Genomic DNA, 11,757 nt, shown 5'->3' with positions numbered 1-11,757 from the left:
TTCGAATGACTGGATAACGGGAGGATTCTCCTGCCCCATTTCCACATCGCCGTCGTCTCCGGCTGTGGGTGCATCCGAACTTGCGGAGCTGGCATCAGAGGAGGACTCGCTCGGTGTGGAGCCCACCATTTCGTCGGCCTTGGGAGCACCGGCAGCATCAAGCGCGGCGGACATGTCGTTCATGTCGGACAGTGCCGGGTTGAGTTCTTCATCGGAGTCGAACTCGTAGTCGGGAGTCACCGGTGTAGTCGATACGCTCGACGTAGCCGAGAAGGTTCTTTCCTTCGAGGGCGGCAGTGACGCGGGTCTTCCAGATGATGAAGTTCCGGCCATTGAGGCGCGGAAACTCGCGGTCGTCAGCGGTGGAGGCTTGCGTTGGGCTCATAACCTATTGAAGGTGAGGCGAGGAAGGTGGAGGAGCTTGAGTAGAAGGAAGAAAAAAGAGATGTGATTGAATTTTATGAGTCTGTCTTCAGAGAGTTTCCTGGCACCATTGATTTATCTTTCCTGTAAAAGGTGATGTATCGACTTATGCAGGATTGGGTCCAGAACATATTTTGTATGGTAAGACATTTTGTACAATAACTTGTACGCCATGTCACCAATTAGGACACATCATTGACACTTGGTACTCCCCAGATGTCTCGCTAACGCAAGTTGTCGACGAATGCCGCGGACGGGCCGGCGGGAGCTTCTATTAGCGAAACCAGCTCGCTGTGCATGCAGCGAACGCTGTCGCAGACTTGGTTTAACTCTAGGGCGGCGCACACTTGATGAGATTGCAGTTGACCGCGACGTACGCTCAATGAGCGGTTAATGACGACGCCATCCTTCGGCCTCATTATGCACGGCCAGATTCAGTGCTGCGTTGCCAAATTTTGCAGATGCGCTGGTTGTTGACGAGGACTCGCCGTCGGATAGTGGTTGAAATGGCCACTGCGACAAGAAGCGCTCGTGTGCTGCTGCTACAAGTACCTCGTGGTTGTACAGTACCTAAGTACATGTACATGTAGTCCATGATGAACTTGTAATGCAAGGACTACTCGGTGTGGTTTCGCTAATTTCAGTTTGTTCCCTCCACCTCTCTACAGTAGTAATTGTTTCTGGTTTAACGAGTTTGCCCGCCGCTGAGTTGTACGAGCAAAATGTGTCCGACGGCGGTCTGGTTCATGTACCAAGATGACTAATTTAGTACATCAGTTATTTTAATGATAAATAGGTCTCTTTATTTTAATAAAGAGACCTGTTTCAAATTTACTACATGTACTTAGTATACAGTACACGTACCGGTAATACTAGAATCGCATACAAGGAAGATATGTCCGACGGCGAAATGTATGGTCAATAAACTTTGCGATGAGGAATGGGGGCGTATTCTATCAGCTAAGCCGATGGCTTGGTAGTATTAGTAACTGCACTTTATAATAATGCATCAACATATTAATACATGTACCAAACAATGATGGTCATCATCATACCACTGTTTGCTTACATCGTCGCTGTGACGGCAGTGTAGAATGACCACAGCGTAAGCTACCGGTATTTGGAAACGATTTACATGAGCGCATACTGATAATAATAATCAAAACTGGTTGTTGACGTCTCTCACAACCGTAAACAGCTTCAATGTTTTGAAAGCCCTTCTGCATATAGAGCTGAACATTTTGTCGAGGGAAGAAATTGTCCCGTATCGGGGAATGAGGGGGTCATTCCAGGCGTCGTACCGCAGGCAAGGATGACGTGGCTACTCCTCGTCATGCCGTCCCGTCAGGTTGGTACCCTTTGGATCCGGCAGCTCGCGTACCCCCTGCCGAGGGCGTTAGAGTTGCCATCTAGAGTACACTGGGACCTGTTTGACGTGGAACTTAGGTGCCTCGCGCAATCGAGTCCCTTCCCAGATCTCCATGTTGTCCTACGAACTCGTCCTTCGAGTGTAAAATAAGCGGTGTCATGTATGTGAGGAAGGGAAGATGTTAGACCTCTCTTCCATCTAGTCCTCAGACTTAAATATCCCACCTTCTACTCAAGTGGAAGTCAAGTCAACAAAGAAACTTATATTTTAAGTGTTCTTGCCTACCGCTCCTGCCACTGAATGAGACCGTACTCCCTGAACAGCCGCGGACTTCCCGGCCCTAGGAGGTGGAGATATACGACAATTGGTGGAGAAGAAGGGCAGTCTGCTCGCTTAAGAAGGTCTCGATTCAAGTGAAGACTCGCTGAGAGCGTAAAATGGAAACAACAACACGGAGGAGATGGCGTCTACTAACACCGGAGAAGACGCGGGGAACCTCTCGAAGTGGCGAAGGTCCTCAAGGGAGCCTACCTTCACGGACGAGACCTAGTTTGTCGACCACGGAAGGCCTTCAAAATGTGCAAACATCGTGGATCGATCCACCAACCGACTGGGGGGGGGGGTTAACTGGAAATTATCCACCCACTGACGCTTCGGGCTCCGGGGCGCCTTCGACCACTACTTCGCAAGAGTTGGGTCCAATGTTAATCCTGGACGGCGGTGGCGGCCAAACTTCGGTGCAAGGATAGCTCAACTTCTTTAACTGGTTAAGGTCGGTGGCTCCCCCGGAGATAGCTGCTGCTATGGAAAGAGCTGATGGGAACAGTAGCTTAGTGACTCCCCCACTAACGGCTCGGATGAGGACGGCGATCCCTTCGTACCAAGGTTACACTATCCGGCCCCGACAACTTCGCATGGGCAGGACTTCAATCCATTCTTCTCTCTACCTACGGACCCTGAGAACTGTGGTGTTGGAATTCCCACGTGAACTCTAGCTACAAATGTAGTTAGGACGTTCCCACAACAATACGTCTACAGCACTAGGAAAGTAAACGATCGTTCGGGCGGACCTGAAGACCCCAGTTCTGCCCTTGCACCGGGACAAACTGAACCTTGTAAACTACTTATATAGGCCAACCAGTAAAAAAAGAACTCGCTACTAGCACGAGCAAAGCTAGTAGATGTTTTGAATTCTCGTGGTCCCAACAGCGGAAGGGTACCAGGCACGGGTAAGCCTTTTACGAGGTCACCGAGTGTTCAACACTCGGTTGGAAGAATAAAAGGGATGCAATTCAAGCACTTCCAGTCGTGCAAATAGGCAACAATAAGCCGTCACGTAAAGCCTCCCGATAGTAATCGGCCAATACACAAAGTCTCTTGGACTTGTCGGATGAACCCTAGCTACAGAGCTTCGAGTTCACAGACAGGCATAACACACTCAAACAAGTTTGACCTGACGCTTACCTTGAAGCCGGACGTCGCTCTGTGTGCTTGAGTGGAAATTCTGTTCTGTATTTAAGTTACCCTTTCGGGTCTATTCCTAATAAGAAGTCCTAATCAAGTTTACAAATATCAAGTGAACAATGATCCGTTATGGATCTTCTTGCACGCCAAGCGTCGTCTGCACCGTCGCAGGAGTATCTTTAACGGTCCGCGCCCTGTCCCAGACGGTGAACGTGCCTTCCAAGGGTCGCTGAGTCTTCTGCTAACTCATCCCAGCCGCCACTGAGGGTTCGTACCGTAGATGGTCCGCTGAATGCGAATCCGGCCAGTCCATTATCAATAATAAGGACAGCCTGGATTCAGTGACATATGGGCCGTATCCAATACTCGTTGAGAGTTCGGAAGTGACGCCGTCGAGTCCCTTGCACCTTGGCGTCTCCGTACATCACATGACCGAGGGTTCGTCGCTTGAACATCTTGGGCAGTGTCACGTCTTTGTCGACGGGTGATAATCTGCAACTACGGAGAAATCACTACACCACAACTGCCCCTGTCGCAATGGAAGCCACGGTACTGGTGCCCGTTGTGACATTTCTTCATTCTCCAATTCACCATCCAGTCACCGTATGTCCAAGCGTCTGAATCGAGCCGTGTCCGACGCGTTTCAGCGTTTCAGCGTCTCAATCGTCGCCGACGTCGCGAACGTGAACAGCTGAAGGTACGTCAGCTCATCCTTCTCTTGAATCATCGGCGCCTTGCTCATCACCATGCATTACTCGTCTTGTTTATTAGGAGGGCAAGACCGAGGTTTCGAACGCCCCTCAGCCTACTGCACTTCCTCCGACAGCAGCGTCATCAGCCGGTCCTCCGGCGCTTCCTGCCCCGGACTCTTCACCCCCTGCGGTAGCTCCTGCAGCACTCCCTGTCACCGCTAAATCCGCGGAGATGGCTCCTGCTGCTGGACCTGGGCGCATGATCACGGCCACCTACACTTCGGTGCCGCGTCGTGGTGGTGCACCATCGGTTGAGCCGTTGCCTCACCGAGTGTTGCCTGGTGTTCGCCCTACGGTGCCGGCTTCGTCCACCTTGCCACCGTGGGTTCTATCGTACGTGGACATGGAGTTTACTGACGCAGGTGCCAAGAAGTGTTTCGAGCGACTCTTAAGCATGACCCTCCCCGAACCAACTGATGAGGTGACCGTCCGTACGACGTTGGAGGGTCTCCAAGCGTACTTTGACTATTCACATCCTGATCACCCGTACCAGCAACTTCGGCAGCTCTATCCTCTTCAAGCCTGTCTCTTCGACACTGTCGGCTTCGATCCAAGCGTCCACATCTCAAAGCGTGCTCCGATTGAGACTCGTCTCCAGATGATCTGGGCGAACCTCCGGGGTGACGGCGGTAAGCAAGGTGACCTCGGGTTCGCGTTGTGGGAGCGTCTCCACTGGCTTCCGTTGGCTGGCATTGAGCGAGATCTCGTTGAAGAAGCCAAAAAGGTTGGCCACGACAAGGAGCGCTTGAAGGAACGGATAGCTCTGTTGAAGAAGCTCTTCAGTGAGCGCGACCATCGTGCCGATCGTCTTCGTAACAAGTACCGTGAACAGTACATGGCGTGAAGTCGTGACTCGGTTTCTTCTGGTACTTCTGGCGCGTCGTTCATTCGTCCCGAGTTGCTCTTGGAGCCGTCGAAGCCGTGGTACCCCATTAAAAACTTGTCATTCGCACCTCGGACATCTGACTGGCTTTCCGAAGCTCCGGTTCTCGATGCTCGTCAGCCCTGGCGTACTGGATGGATGAATGCGCCGCATCAGCACCCGTACAACACTACGTACTTCCCGTGCCAGTGTAATCCGGAGCTCTTCAATCCTCGTGGTACACGTTTCGTGGATGTGTACCGAAGCGTGCTCGTTGACCCGTCTCTGGATTCTACTGAAGTTATTCCGACCTGGCGTTCGTTGTTTGGCTCGCCACCGGTTACTCCACGTCCCACTCTGGCTGCTGCTCCTGTTGAAGCTGGTGCCGAGGATTCGCAGGGTCCGGCTGCAGCTCCAGCTGCCGAGGCTCAGGTTCTTGATGAAGAGGAGAAGGAGAGTGGTGACTCGGCTTCGTTGACACTCTTGGCCACCGCGGCCAGACACTTGGAATCGATTTGAATCCTCGCTGCACGTTCTACGACGTTCTCCAGCATCTCAGCTAACTGTTGAGGGGTCTAGCGAGGTTTCGTTTTGAGTGGTCGCTCCCCGGTCGGCATTTATGTTTTCTTATTCTTAAACCACTTCTACAGCGTAATCATGTTCATGTTGTTCTTCAAATGCATATATAATTTGTTGTTGCAGTAACGTTTTTTGTCTGTTACCACAGGCTGCATCGCCCTGTGGACAGTTCACACGTGATCCAGTCACGCTAGTCTTCGTCCGCCACTTGCGCCATCTGCAGCCGATTCTCGCTCTTCTTGGCTCGCAAATAGTCGTACAGCAGACCTCCACATGACAAGTTGGATGCTGGTTCCCAAGTTGGGTCTTCGTAGCCCACCCACTTGACTTTGAACTCGCGTACAGCACGCTCCGTGCTCGTCGACATTGGTGTTCTATCGTCGAGGATGGCCTTGACTTCATATTCACCGGCAACTTGATCTAGTTCCCAGCTGTCTTTAGGCAACAGCCCCTCGTCGAAATCGAGTCTTGCTTCATTAGTCGCGTCTAGTACCAACCGAGTGTTCGGTCGACTGTTGAATTCGTTGACAGCCTTGAGTCTCGGCACATGCACTACTGGGTAGAAGCGATACTTACTTCGGTCTGGTAGTTCCAGCTCTTACGCAAACTCTTCCACCTTGCGCTTGATCCGAAAAGGTCCATGCCACCAATGAGCTAATTTCTTCGTCAAGCCCGGTTTGACGCGTTCCATGTACAACCACGCCCAGCTTCCAATCTCAAAAAGAGATCTCGGTGGGGCTCTTGCAGGATCTTCTATCTCTTCCGAAGCTTCTGGGGGGTCCACCGAGTGTTCGTTTCCACTTGGTTGAGGTACAGCAGCCTTTTCCACTCGACTCAGGGCTTCGTTATGTTTTCTAGCCCTTCGCTCCTTTTCTACAGCCTGATAATCTTTGGCCGTAGTGAGGGCGACCTCATGTTGTCGATTGATCTCACGCCGCCACGCTAGTGCGTCAGACTGCTTGCTGAGTCCTCGTTTGAGTGATGACGACATCGCCCGCAACGTCGACTGCGCATCCCAACCATGAACGAGGTAGAGCGGTGTTTCCTTCCTTGTAGTGTCCTGAGAAGTATTAATAGCAAACACCAGCTTCTCTGCGATTTCGTCCCAATCTTGCTGTAAAGGGTCTTCCGCGTACACCCGTACGGAACCCATCACCGACTTCACCGAGCGCTCCTGCTGTGGCCGATAGCTCAAAGTCGCTCGTGATCTTGACTGCATCATCTCTGCAAAGGCTTGGAACACCTCGCTCATGAAGCGTGGGTCGCGGTCGTGCCTTATCAGTGAAGGGACTCCGAACCGTCGGTACACACATTCTTCAAACACTTGGGCAACATACAGTGCAGTCGTATCCGACATAGCCTTGGCAATAACGGATCTCGTGAACGAGCACTGAAATAGGAGCAACGCCGTGTTGCCCCTGCGAGATTTCGGTAGTGGAATCACAAAATCCATCGAGACGATCTGGAAAGGTCGTTCGGCTAGTATGTTGCCAGGCGAGTATCCACGAAGCTGCGGACGGCTTTTACTCGAGCTGCAATCTGGACATGATTTCACATGCTTCTCCACGTCCGCGTACAAGCCGATCCAATAATAATCGGAATTAACGCGATGGAACGTTCTCACCACACCTTGATGTCCTCCTTCCAGCGAGTCGTGACAGTTCTGCAAGACCTCTTGAATCATCGTTGTCGGTACCACAAGCCGCAGCTTGGTCTCTTCTTGCCAACCGTGGTCGTACCGACGATTCAATCGAAGATAGTGAAGCACGCCGTCTTCTGATAACACGAACCGGTCAGCGTACTTCCAGGCATCTCGAGCTTCTTTGTAACTCAGCTCTTTTGCTTGGCCCTGAAGCACCTTCTTGATGTTAAACCACTTCTGCTCCTCGTCTTGTGCCACCATTATCCGTCTGCGTCGTTCCCGCTGTATCGCTACCGGGTCAATATCTTCCGCATCGGGAAAGGCCGCTGGTACAGAAATCTGCCTGAATAAGGAACGCCTGATATAAATTAAGAAAGAGATTGCATAAGCTGACAATGCCTTGCTAAAAATAGACTATGACATCGGATCATGTGCATATATTGAATTGAGTTAGGATAAATTGAAGATATGACTTTTGAATGAGACCAGAGTGATTCCAACAGTGCTGAATCGTGGAAGTGCTAGCTTTAGACAATGCAGCATCGCACCAGAGCAGTACAGTTAGCTGGTCGACGCTGTACAGGCTGCCGAGGGCCTTCGCCTAGGCGATCCACTCAGCTAGCTCATTATACGACAGATTAGGTGAGCGAGCAGCCTTCTCGAGGATGGCTACCTTCTCGGACCAGGTGAGGCGGAGACGATTGGAGGAAATGGGGGTGCTGAGGACGCAGTCGGCTAGTGAGGTTGAATGTAAGTGTAGGAATGAAGCTCGGCTCGTAGGGCTTGAAGCGAAGGAGGATCACCTACTACGCGCCATTTTTTAAATTAAAATCAATGTCAGTGCCTGGATTGGTTTGTCCGTACCTTGCCCATCACTATCCCATCTCCCTAAATCTTTCCCAAATATAAAAATTGCGAGGTTATTAGCTGAAACCCCGTTCCTTATTCAGGCAGATTTCTGTACAGTCTTGTGAGGATGGTCTGGCAAATCTTCGCCGATTGAATCTTCGGTGGACGTCTCTCGTCGTTCTTCATGCTGTTCTTGAGCTTTTGAGACTTCCTCCGAGTGTTCATCTGCAAACCTGACGCGTTTCTTGGCTTTCGTCTGTCGCCGAGTCATCACTGCCATATTACCATAATCACACTCTGGTGAGCTGTAATCAACCACGAAATTTTCGAAAGTTTTCCACTTTGAAGACTCGCTGCCTGACAGTACATGTACTTGACGCTCTGCTCCACGTGACGAAACATCTACCGAGTCTTCATCCGGCTCGTAGATCATTTCCTGGATGCGATTCAGCGACGCCAATTCCGACTTGCGAGTTTCAGCTAGGATGACACGGCTGACCTTTGGTCTATTCGAATAGTCGGAGAACCCTTGTTTGGAGGTGCCACCGGCGCGAGCGAGTCTTCCAGGTCGACGAAGCTCGTGATGCTCGACTGCAGGAGCTGTGCGAAGGCGACATCTTTCTCCTTCACGCGCTGCACCTTCAAATGCCACTGCGGAAGCAGCACGGCGAGCTGAACCGCGCGTCCGAACAGAGACTTCGACTTGTGCACCCACTCTAACGTCGAGAATCGTGTATAGACATGTAGCGTCTTTCCTGCCAGCTGGGCGTAACAGATCTTCAACAGCAGCAGTAACGCCAAAATGTCCTTCTCGGCAGGATGCTAGTTCATCTCGGCTTCCTTGAGCACACGACCGAGGAACCGTACGGGGTGTAACTTGCCTTCATGTTCTTGCATTAGCGTAGTGCTCAACGCCCATTCATTCGCAAAGAGCATCACATGAACTTCCTTCGACCGGTCGAAGTGCCTTAGGATGGGTGAATGCGAAACACTCGTCTTCAATTTTCGAAGGAACGACGTGCCACAGAAAGGCCACCTTCAACGGCAAAGTCTTCATCCTTGAGCTGGTACAGCGCCGCACCGTAGACCGCGAAGTCTTGAATGAAGCGGCTGTGGTAATTAACCGCTTCAAGAAACGACTGCATGCCCTTCTTACTCGTTGGAAACGAAAGCTCGGTGATAGCCGCAAGCTTCTTGGGGTCAGCTCTGATACCTTCTGGCGAAATTTTATGCGACAGAAAGTCCACCTTGGGTTGGCAGAAGATGCTCTTGGTGAAGCTAATGCTGATCCAACACTGTGCAAATCTTGCCAGCAATCGGTCCAGCGTCGCCAGGCAGCTGTCGAAATCCTCGCCACCGAAGCAAATATCATCCACAAACGACCGTCGACCAAACACGGGTACCAGCGATGATTCGTCTGGCTCCCCGCTCGTAAACATGTCAGCGACGGGGCTGTTGACGAGTTGTAGTACAGGGTCGGTCTCCACCGGTGTTTCGCGGTCTGCCGCGAACTTCGTTTGAAACGAACCCTCGGCGCTTGGCCCACGACGTTCCTTGGCCTGTTCTTCAGCTAAACGCATCCTCTCTGAGTATTCAAACCAACCTCTTTTAGGTTGAACGAACCCCCAGAGTGCGTTGTCAATCATACGCTGGTAGATCATCGGCGCGTTCTTTAATCCAAAGGGCATGCGCAACCACACGAAGTGTCCGAGTGCGCAGACAAACGCCGACACTTTACGTGCTCGCAAGGTCATCATGACCGCCCAGAAGCCGCTTACTGCATCCAGCGAGCAGAACCATGGGTAGCGCTCGAGATCGGTTAACAGGTCGTCGACTAGCGGCATTGCATACTCCATGATCGCGGTGATAGCATTCACCATCTTGTAATCAATGCAGAGCCGGATGTCCAGCCCGTTCTTTTTCATCACAATTACGATCGGCGATGCCCATGGACTATCTGAAAAGACGATCAGTCCTGCTCGCAACAAAGCGCGCAGCAGCTCGTACAGTTTACCGAGAAATCGTAGCGGCACGCGCCGGGCACGCTGTTTAATTGGGGCGTGCCCCTGTGTGTCGATATCGCATACCGCGCCGTAGGCTGGCGGCGGCAGTGCGTTACCACTAGCAATCAGGATGTGCTCGCGGTTCTTCAGTGTCGCGACCAGGCGTTCTCGGCGATCAGTCAACAGCTGAGGATCAGCAACATTAGACGCAGTGTAGTCTATCGTCGTGTTGATCTCTTCGGTCAGGCCCGGCAGGAATGCCAGTTCCTTCGCGTAGTCTTCCAAGCCAATGTTGTTAGCTGGGTGTTCGTAGAAGTCATTTCTCGTATCTTCCGTTGCTTCATTTCCTTCGGTCGTTAATACCCGAGCAACCGAGATGTACGTTCCGTCCAAAGTCGCTACGGATTCTTCCCTTGACTCAGCATCGGCATCCGCTTCGATTTCAACAGTCGGTACTGGGTCCATCTTCTTCCCATCATGGTTTCCCATCTCTGGGTCACATGCCGAGTCGTTGTTCGCAGTATTGAATGCGCAGGCAACCGCCATATTGGGCTGTTGACTTTCGTCGAGTGCCTCGGTCGGCCGTTGTCGTGACAGTTCGGCATACGCACCAATCTCGCGATGAACACTCGGTGCCGTACTCAACACCTTCAGCGCGATGCCTGCATCCTCTGGATCAACCACCGATGTCTCGTTCGCAGATTTGGTGGCACACAAGGCCGGGACAACTTCGTCAAAACAGGTGACTCCATTTAATCCAGTGCTGTTATTTGTCGCTTCCGTGGTCACCCCAGACTTGACACGAACACTCGTTGGCGTATGTACAACGTTTACCGGGATCAGTAGTTCGTGTGGACGCGCTACCGAGGCTTCGTTTGCAATATTGCCCCCGCCGTGAGCTGTCGTGTAAGTGTCCAAAGGTTCTTCGGAAGGCTGACCGTCGGCCGAGGCCCCGGCTGTCACCCCAGACGCCAGACAGGCCTCCACTCGTTCACATTCCTCCATGATCAGTGCCCAGCGTTCAGCACACGTCAGACGATCACTAGCGTTCACTAGCGAGTCTTCTAGAGGTCGTGCTAGCACCCCACTGGGTTCTGGATAGTCCGGTCGATCAGCTGCCGAAGGCTGAGTTGCAAGCCATTGCTCGTAGATTTCACATTCGCGCTGAAAGAGCTCGCGGTCTCTGCATCCTTCGTAGGCTAACACATGCCAGTCTTGGTACTTCTTGGAATCCAGACGCACATAGCCGTCACCTCGCGGCAAATCCCCATCTGGAATCCACATCGCAATCGAGTCGTGTGCTGGTAGGTACACAGTTCGGTCAGACACGTTGGTTAACCGAATGCTCTGAGGCCGTCCACGTCGAAACCTCGTCACTGACGGGATTAACTTGTTCGTTCGACGAACCCACAGTACGTGTTCTTCCAGCCCGACTTGACGCTTCGCTAGTCGATACTCTCGCCACTCGTGCGCTTGAATGTCCAAACGCTCGGGTGGCCCGGCGTTAACATGGGAGCCGTACTCTTCGCTGTCGATCATGTTCTTGGTCTTGATCAGTGGGATTTGAACTTCGTGCGGTAATTGCGCCGCGCCGTGAAACAGGTCCAACCGGATCCCAGCTGGGGTCATAAAGGCGGTCCCGAGTACCACGTCGACGCCTGCACTATGCGCCATTACCCACATCTCGAACTCGTACACCATCTCCCATCCGAGCGTAATCTTGACGCACGCTCGTCGCGTCGTAGACACCTTGCCTTCGTTAATTTCTTGAATGTCAATGCGGCGTCCGTGATCGGGTACATCTCGGAGTCGCA

This window comes from Phytophthora infestans, genomic scaffold (genome assembly GCF_000142945.1).
Source record: "Phytophthora infestans T30-4 supercont1.132 genomic scaffold, whole genome shotgun sequence".
In the NCBI taxonomy this organism is placed as follows: Eukaryota; Oomycota; class Peronosporomycetes; order Peronosporales; family Peronosporaceae; genus Phytophthora; species Phytophthora infestans.
This window is presented reverse-complemented; position numbering follows the sequence as displayed.